This window comes from Charadrius vociferus, unplaced genomic scaffold (genome assembly GCF_000708025.1).
Source record: "Charadrius vociferus isolate BGI_N301 unplaced genomic scaffold, ASM70802v2 scaffold477, whole genome shotgun sequence".
Lineage (NCBI taxonomy): Eukaryota > Metazoa > Chordata > Aves > Charadriiformes > Charadriidae > Charadrius > Charadrius vociferus.
Genome location: NW_009649449.1, coordinates 3746924 through 3756379, shown reverse-complemented (window position 1 = coordinate 3756379; position 9456 = coordinate 3746924).

The window sequence follows — 9456 nt, the reverse complement described above, 5'->3', positions numbered from 1 at the left end:
ACAGCGCTAAGGAGCGTGCGGCGTAAGGTATCTGGCATTTTTTTGGTAGCTATTACTGGGGCTTGTCCCTGGAAAAAGCCTAACTCTGTTCTTCTGCTCCACTTTATAGATTATAAGAATGTTGGTCCAAAGCAGGTATGATGTGCTGTCCCCAAAACCATCCTTCAGGCCTGTCAGTCTGAGAGAAGAAAGCCCAGCAGAGTGAAGTTGTCTGAAACTTGGGGCTTCTTCTTTTCTCTGGTCTACTCAAAAAAAGCTGCTCTAGAGTCCAGCTGTTAATTTCATATGCCTTTCACGGACTCATTAATATTGCCTGCACCTCCTGCATTGCTTTTTCTTATCATTCTAACCTTGATCCCCTCTCCTTGTCAGCTTTTTTCCTCTTGTTTTTCCTGCTAGGGTCTGATTTGCATAGACCCATACCTCCCCGGAAAGAGGTGGACCTTCTTTTTCCACAACAAGCTCTTCCCACCAATTCTAAAGACCAGAGGGGCTGACAGCTTCCGAGAGGATCTCATAAAAACAATGCAAACATGACAAACTACTAACACAAAAAGGTAAACAGATTTATATTTAAGTTTAGTATGCTGTTAAGGGTCTTCATGTCATCAAAAATCATCTGTATCTTTTACTACGTTATAATCGTATGACCCATTGAAGTATTCTGTGTAGAGAAATAAAATCTATAACAAAACCCTATGAAGAAAGTCTTAAATTGTGGAACAGATTTTTACTCCAAAAGAGGAGTGCCAGCAATTACACAAAACTCCCTAGGAATTTACTGGCTGCTGGTGACTTTACGGTGTGCGAGGCAGGTTAAAGTGCAGGGTAAGTCGCCACTTCGCTGAAAGGTGGTAAGCAAACACTCAGGCCAGCATAATTTTCCCGATGCATGATTTATACCAGGAAATCTGCCGCACTGCATGTTTCTAGAGACTCTTGTATTTCATAGCGGTTTGGGGATATACAACTGTTATTGTTAGGGAATACAGTTACAGACAATACTCTTTTGTAAAACCTACAATACAGACTCTTGCTGCATCCTTCTGTCTCTCCTAGACACCACGGCAAAACGTGCTGTTTCCCTGCATCTTCTTTGTTCATTTATAGGCACGAAGTATGATGAGGAGATACTATTTCTTCTGTGCTCTCAATCTTTACGGCCAACGTGTAAAGGAATTAGCAAAGCCAACCTTTTGCGTGTTCCCAACTGGGCTGATCTAAAAACTACTTGCAGGGAACTGTGTGGGAAAGCCACAACAAGGAGTTCCATCTGGCTGGTGGCCATCTGCTGTCACAGGGGTGGTGTAAGGAGCGTTACTGAGCTTAGTTAAAAAGTTCATCTGTTGTGCTTGACCCCTTGAACCCTTTGAGCGCAATTAAAAAGGTCAATCAAGAACTTTGCACCATCTCATAAACGCTAGAGGGCACTGCTGCGATTTTTACAGCAGGTATTTTCAGGTTTCCAGGATTTAGTGCTCCACTAGTAGCGGTGGGACAGGAGCAGCAGCGATCCCACCTCCTGCCACTGCCTGTGCCACAGACTTTTTGGGGACCTCTGCCCTGGGGACAGAGACACCCACTGCTTCTGTCCCACAGCGACAGTCCCACATGGCAAAGAGCAGTGCGTGCCACTGCTGCAGCCTGTGAAATAGCTGAGGAGCCCCGAGAGGTGACGGCAGACGGTGGGAATTCCAATACTAGAAGCCACAGGGAAGCTCCAGAACAAGTAAAGAATGAGAATTGGTCTCCAGCAAACGTGGGCAGGGCTGTATATATGGTTATAGTCTTCGGCATTCACTCACACGCGCAAGCTCAACGTAAGGGGAAGCAATTACAACCACATTAATAGGCTGATAACATTGCATGTACTCTGCCAAAGTGTCCGCATTTTACTGTGGTCGTTGTAAGGGACGCAATTTTTGTACCGAAGATGTTCTACATCAAGTCAAACTGGCTGAAAACTGTTGGTCCAAATGTTTGAAAAGGAAACTATTGGCTTCATAATTTCTCATGTATCTCAGATACTTTCACACTTCAAGTCTTAGCAGATGTTTTAAAAAAAAATCATTTGCTTTAAAACTAAACTTGCAAAAGATGTGAGGAAAACCTTTATTGTGTACTCTGCTTTGAGCAGATAATGTGAGATTGAACGGGACTCTAAATATGTTGGAGGACACTGAAATCTGTAATGATTACGGCAATTAGAGAAATAGTCCAGAAAGAAAAAAAAAAAAAAAAAAAAAAAAAGATGACAATTGGTAGGAAAAAGAACTGCCTCACTTAGGAGAAAAAATGAAATGCAGAAATACAAGCAGGGGAAGACAAAGATACGCAGCAGTGCTTCAGACAAGGATCACAGAATTAAGAGAGATCCCCGGCTAAATATGAGTCAACAATGTCATGCTAGGGCAGCAAAGGCTAACGTCATGCCAGGCGCTACAAATGGAATTGCCCCTGCAAGCCTTGGAAAGCAACTTACTTTCCTCATGCAGCGGTCGTTCCTCAGACTGTGTAATGGTTGTGGTTTCAGGTGCTGTTCTACAAGAAAACATGGTTAAATTGGAAAATGTCCAGAAGACAGCAATGAAAATATCAGAGATGTAGATATCGTGCTATGTAAGGACTGTTTAAACAAGAAGTGTTTTAATCTAAAGAAAAGAGCTGGAAGAAACATAAGTTTCTGTGTAAAAGGCTGTTGGAATCAATGGAATATACATATTTTTTTTTCCGCGTTCCTGGTGAACAGAGCAAAAAGTAATGGGGCTTCAGAATGTGGCGAGGAAGTTCTGCACTAGAAAAAGATTATTATTTCAGTGTTACTCATAACTATTACATTATACATCCTTAGGTGGTTGTAGTGTTTCTACCATTAGCGAACCTTAAGAAAAGTTTTGGTAGGTGTCTGCTAGGCATGACACGGATAAAACTGATCCCGCCTTGGGGCAGAGGAGCGTGTGACCTCTTGATGTATCACCGAGTCCTATTTTCCTATGACTGGGAGTTGTTCAATAACAAACTTATAAACATTCCGTTGCTGACCTGGTCACTGAAATGTTTGCTGGATAACTAACCTGCTGTCTCACAACAGGTGAATATTTAAAGACAAAACAGGAAGGGAAAGCATGATTCAGAGTCAGCCATGCTTACTGGAAATCTCTGAAGGTTAGTGGGGAACAGTGCCAGAACTGGAAATGCTGGAAAGTTTGGCAGAAGAAGAGGAAGAAATCAGCAAACACAGGAGACTAAAGTGGATCTGTTAGGTTTATAAAGAAACGCAGTCTTTAGGGAAGGGAGCATGACCTGGGGGAACGAGGCGGAGGCATAGGTCTGGTGGGAGCTGGCAATGAGCGTGGATGTTATTTTGGATGCTATTTTGAATATTATTTTTTCTTTCAAAATAGCTGCCTGACCACTGAATCAGGAAAACCATCTGTGAATGAAGATGGAAGGTAAATCGGTGCCTAAGCGTAGCTAGTTAGTGATCACGAGAACAAGTCAGTCCTACCAGAACAGACCAGTACTTTTTTCTGGTAGTATTTCTAGTGCAAATGCCGCAGGGAAAGGATAGGATTCACTGGGCTCCACCGCCACTCCAAACCTTCTGTCTGAGGCAGCAAGACCAGTAATTGTACCCAAGCTATTGTAAATGCAGGTGCAGATGACTTGAGTGTGTCCTTCTGTTATCTGAAAAATTAGCCTGCTCTTTTCTGTGAAGAAAAGGATCATTTAACTATAGAGCGGGCTGTTCTTTTAATATGGGGTATTTGGAAGGTGTATTTCCTTTAGTGCAAAGGGAAAGGACATCTTCATCACCTCTCTGTGGCTTTCTGAGAACTAGAACAAAGGTTTTGCATGGGAAGGTTTTCAAATGCATCTGTGATCTGAGCATCTGCAAAATACAAGGGAGTTGAATCCACTGGAAGAAGAATGTTAATAATGCTGGGGTATAGAGAATTCTAATGCAAATGAACCAGTAGTTGGCAGAGACTAGTCTCTCTTCAGTTCTGTTTTTGACAGTTAGAGGGGTGTGATGTAAGGCTTATATAAAGAATTAATCCTATCTGACATTGAAGCTTTTGGATTCCAGACTGGTTTCCTCTGTATTTGTGTTGTACTGATCACATCAACTGTTTTTATATGTTTCTTTTTTCAGAGTTATATTTAAGTTTTCCCTTCACATAGATTTTTTTCCGAGTGTTAATTCTGTCTCTTCAAGTCCACGTTGTGTTGGTGTTAGCCTTAGTTTGGCTCACCGCTTGGTGAAAAGCAAGCTGGCTCCCTATGCCCCTCATCAACAAATTGGGATCCAGACACTTACTTTTGAAGTTCTTCCATCAAGATTTTGGGTTTATTAAAAAAAAAAAAAAAAGTGTCATGGTAATGCCAACTCACTGGTTAGAATTCTTTCTTGTGCTCATGGGACAGCACAAACTTAAAGGTCAAAGGAACAAAGGACCTCAATTACAAGAAAAAATAATAGAGGAAGAGTAACTTTTACAATCCAGGGACTCATAGGGGTGTTTTGTGTTTGTTTTTTTTTCGTGGTTTTTTGTTTGTTCATGGTTTTTGTTTTGTTTTTTTTTAAACAGTGTTTAATACAAGAGTATACTCTAACTGTCTGATAAGCCAGCCACTGCAAAGGAGTGCTTACATCCAAGGACTTTAGAGCTATATAGTGAGAAGATATCAACAACTTTGCTCGTTGTATTTGGACTTAGAACTGTAGTGTCTGCACGGAAATTTTTGTTAATGATCAAGCTGCAAATTGGGTCCCTACTGACTTTCAGAGCAGAAATGTGTCAAGTCATAGTGAGTTAACAAGCATCAGCTGCAGTGTGGTAATGAACGTGTGTGTTTGCAGTGCATCCAATGACTACGTGGGACTTAGTCATCGGGTCATATGTGATAAGACTTTGTTGTGGTACCCTGGACGTAAGGAGGAGTCTTCCATCTACGTTCTCTTTGGAACAAGAACATAGTATTTCATACCTGTACAGCACTTAGGCAAGAAAAGCCTGCAGTGATAATTCTTTCACTTGCTAACCCTTGCTAGTGACAAGAACAGGGTTTGGCCATTTTACGTGTTGAACTTGTGCCTCTTGCTATTCAGAATCACTCCATAGCTGCATAACGGTCTCCACATGTCAACATGACTGATAACACATGTCAACAAAGAGGAATCAAATGTGAAGGAACCATCTCACGCTGTTTCTTTGCTGTTGCTCATCAGACTGTTTTCAAAGTTTGGGAAGTTATGAAAGCTTGTGACCCAACTTCCCCCATTACTACAAGAAGGTGTTTATCTTACTCGTTTGACTTGGGTGGCTTCTGGCAAGTAAGGGACGCAGAACAACCAGCTCCCCCTGTTATCAAGAGCCAACTAGTAACTGAAGTTGGAATTTCAGTATCTTGTAGCTGTCAGGGCGATGGGGTGTCTTCCGATGATAGCCTAGGTGATGCAAATAAGCCAATTTCCTTGGAATACTGGGAGAGAGCAAGAATTCCGTAAGGTCAGATTCTGACATCTCCTGTATTCCAACCATAAACGTTGGAAGCAGTGCTGGCTTGGGGGCAGGTAGCAACTGCAATTGCCCAGCCCTCCCCAAACGGTCAGGGTGAAAATTATTAGAAATTTATTAGAAAACCAAGAGAAGTTTTTCCCTAGAGTTGCCTTTGGTCTCTCCACTTGGAATTGAGGACAACATTGGCTCTGTCAACGTGAAAGATTAGCCTAGTGAAGGTTTAAGGGGTGTTTGACTTTAGAGGGATCCTGCAGAAAACACAATTAATTCCTCTGGACCGCACATCTAGCTGGTGACTTGGCTTGAAATTCAGCGCGACAGCAGTGTGCTTGCCGATCAGACACCTTATTCTGCCTGCTCTGGGGAAAATGAAGCAACTGGATTTTAAATTTCTCAATTAATCAAGCTGTTTTCCTAAAAAGAATCAAGGTCTCTCTGAAAACGAATCACCAGGTTTCCTGTGAACAGTAAAATGGTGTCATAAGTAGACCTGGGTTTTAATTCTTATCTGTATTAGAGTAGCAACTGGAAATCCGTAAAATACAGGCTGCGTGCTTCTTGGGCGCATGCAAATAGGCATTTCCTGTATCAGTGAGATTAGTCTTTACAGGATTGAAGAGGGAAGTAATTGTTTTTATGTGTTTTGAAGGCAGACTCCATTAGTCACGCAGGGAGAGGCAGGAACACCTCCCCAGACATCCCAGGCTGTATCCCAAGCCATTCTTCACAGGTCCATCTCTTCTCTAGATCCTGCTGCGAGACAGGAGGTGAGTCCCGGGTGCCTATTTTGATACTACTCTTCACGTGTTAGATGTCTCCAAAATCTCTCCACTGCCTGTTACCTAAGTTTTCTCTACTGGCTGCCAGCAGCTCTCAATCCTACCCTGACGCTATCAAAGACGATCTGTATCGTCAAGTGGATTGTGTGCGGGGCTACATGCCAGCATTCCTGATTTGCTTATCTCGGCTGGGCCGCACATTTGTTAACCCTTCTGCAAGTCAATTCATCTACTTCAGCCTTTAAAATGGGGATAATGACATTTATGTAATGATGGGAGGTGTTTTTAATCAGCCTGAGTAATGAACGCAATGCTGTGGCACACATTTCTCTGTCTTTAGGTCAGTGGTTTTATAGTTTGTGACCATTGATAAATAGCTTATTTGTCACACTCAGGTGCCACCATTTTATCAGAATTTAAACTTTGTGGCACATCTTTATTCCTCACGATTCCTCAGGAATTCTGAGTCATCAGAGACTGTTCGAAACAGTTTTGAGTTTGAGAGGCAAGAACTATGTTCTTCAACCCTGTTAGGTGTTAATAGAGACAATTTGTTAATTGTTTCCTGTCCAATGGAAATACCTTCTGCTGAAGGTAAGTTTGGATTGTAGACGGAGACTAAAGAGAGCCTCTCTGTGTCGGGCACCAGTCTTACCTCTCTGTATCAGCCACCACAAGCGATAGTGTTTTTGTTAACTTCTCCTTTTTTTTTGTTAATCTAAAGCCATTCAAATTATATTTCACAGAACTGAGAGCCTTAGTAGAAAAAAGCAGTATGCTTTTCATGCTTATTCCTCAATGCTACTGCCAATGTTTCTCTTCAGTTTTTCCCCCGTGTCTTCCCTGGGAGAAAGGAAGCACAACCTGTGTCGGAATGCTGAGCTACGCTGTTCTGATCGGGGCGTTAGGGAGGACGTGCCCAAAAGTGACATAAGACTCTTCTATTTCTCGTGGCCTGTAGAGGAGGGAAGAGGTGTTACCGGTCTGTTCTGCTCCCCCCGACCAGCAAGCAGAGCTCCCAAGGTCGCTGCTGGAGCTGGGCAGCTCAGAGCTGCTGCTGTAACTGTAGCTTTTTTATAAATAGGATAGGCTCAGCTGATTAGCAGTCTTATCTTCACCAATTAATGAGGATAAGCGTTCATCATGTTGCAGAGTTCATGCCTCTTGCAAAATGTTGAGCAACTGCATGAAGTCACTGTGTGTGGGACAAAAATCCTGCCACTTTGAGATGTTTATTTTTTTAACAGACGGTATATATTCTTGTGGAAAATGGTTCTAGTGGTGATTTATCTCTTTTATCTTAATTAATTTGGAAAAGTCTATCCCAAGAGCCAACTCAGATGAAAACTTACTCCTTGGTTAGCTTTTGCGGTCAGTAATTGGGTATGGACAGGCATGGTTAACAAAGGCACTGCGTCCCAGCATGGATCCTCTCTGCTGGAACGCGTTGTTTTACTGCAGCTTTTAAGATGAATGGTTTGACTCTGTCAAACTTAGTGCTATATTCCTTCCTAGTTTCGTGTTGGCGTTGTCCGTTTAGAGTTTGAATACCTCTTTCAGCACCTGAAAAACGTGAGTCTCCAAGATATCAATAACGTCATAGAACTGTGTATTATTTCCTTAATTCCTCACAGACTGGGCTCTTAACGTTGTTCAGAAGGAGGATTAAAGAGATTGTAACTCAAAATACTGCACTTTCTAGAAACTGCTGTAACATTGCCTATGGTATTTCCCCATTTGTAGCAACTGCTTCCTGTTTTTCAAGTTTGTCTTGTCATTTATTGACTGTTACTTCTTTGCAGCTCCCTAGTTTCCTGAAAACATAAATGTCTGTGAAAAGGAAGAAGAAGGGAAAAAAAATAATCCCAAATTGCCACATTCTCAAATGGCGTATCTGGTTCTCACTTTGTGGATTTATCCTGATATACAATCCAGTGAACTACATGTATGAGTATGACATTTTTAAAGTAGTATTGGCTGAAAATGCAATTTTGAAATTACAAAACCCGATTGGTTCTGGTAACTGGGAAGGATTGTTTTCTTGTTGGCACCTACAGAGGGGCCTGACCCCACCTCTGTTGAAGTTTGTGACAAAGTTCCTGATGATGGCGCACACACTGACACCGAATGCCTTTTTGTTTTGTTTCACCCTTGCTCAAAATTTGGCTTCAGATCAAGGACAGATTGGAAAATGGTTTCCTGCATTTCAGGAGCTTCTGTTTGTAGTTGAGAGCGACTCCACTATAGTAAGGTGGCACGCGTTCTCAAACAGGAATTCCGTATCAGAAGGAGTATTTAACCGATGATCTAAGGGAAGATGATTGTAAAAGTTTGTGAGAGTTTTTGCAGGGTAGATGGGTGTGAGGGAAGTGCGTGCACACAACTACATCCGCAGCAAAGGTATTAAAAGGTGAGGCGTGAACCGAAGGACAGGAAGCACATGAAGGCAATGGGATGTCCAAACCTGTGCCTGTCCTTAGATTACATGTTACAGGTGAAATTATGTATATTATGCACCTGGGACGTTCTAACATATGCTGAAATTTAAGCGTCCAGTCCTGTACTTGCGATTGGCCCCCCAAGAACTGGCTGCCAAAGCAGTATCGCTTGGTCTTGAGAAGTCTGCAGTTGGTTTAGTTTGAGGAGGCAGTAACTGCTTCTCCTCACCTGGACCATCACTTGGTCAGTGCTGTTATGAAGGATTTGGATGTTGTTCTGATGGTGGAGAACAGATGGAGAGCAGTGCTGAGGAGAAGGACAGGGGGGTGTTGGTTGATGACAAGCCCACCAGGAGCCAGCAATGTACACTTGCAGCCCAGAAAGCCACCTGCACCCTGGGCTGCATCCCCAGCAGCGTGGCCAGCAGGGCGAGGGGGGGGATTCTGCCCCTCTGCTCCGCTCTGGGGAGAACCCACCTGGAGTGCTGCCTCCAGCTCGGGGGCCCCCAACAGATGGACATGGACCTGGTGGAGTGGGGCCAGAGGAGGCCCCGGAGATGCTGGGAGGGCTGGAGAACCTCTGCTGGGAGGACAGGCTGGGAGAGTTGGGGGGGTTCAGCCTGGAGAAGAGAAGGCTCCGGGGAGACCTCAGAGCCCCTTCCAGTGCCTAAAGGGGCTCCAGGAGAGCTGGGGAGGGACTCTGGATCAGGGAGG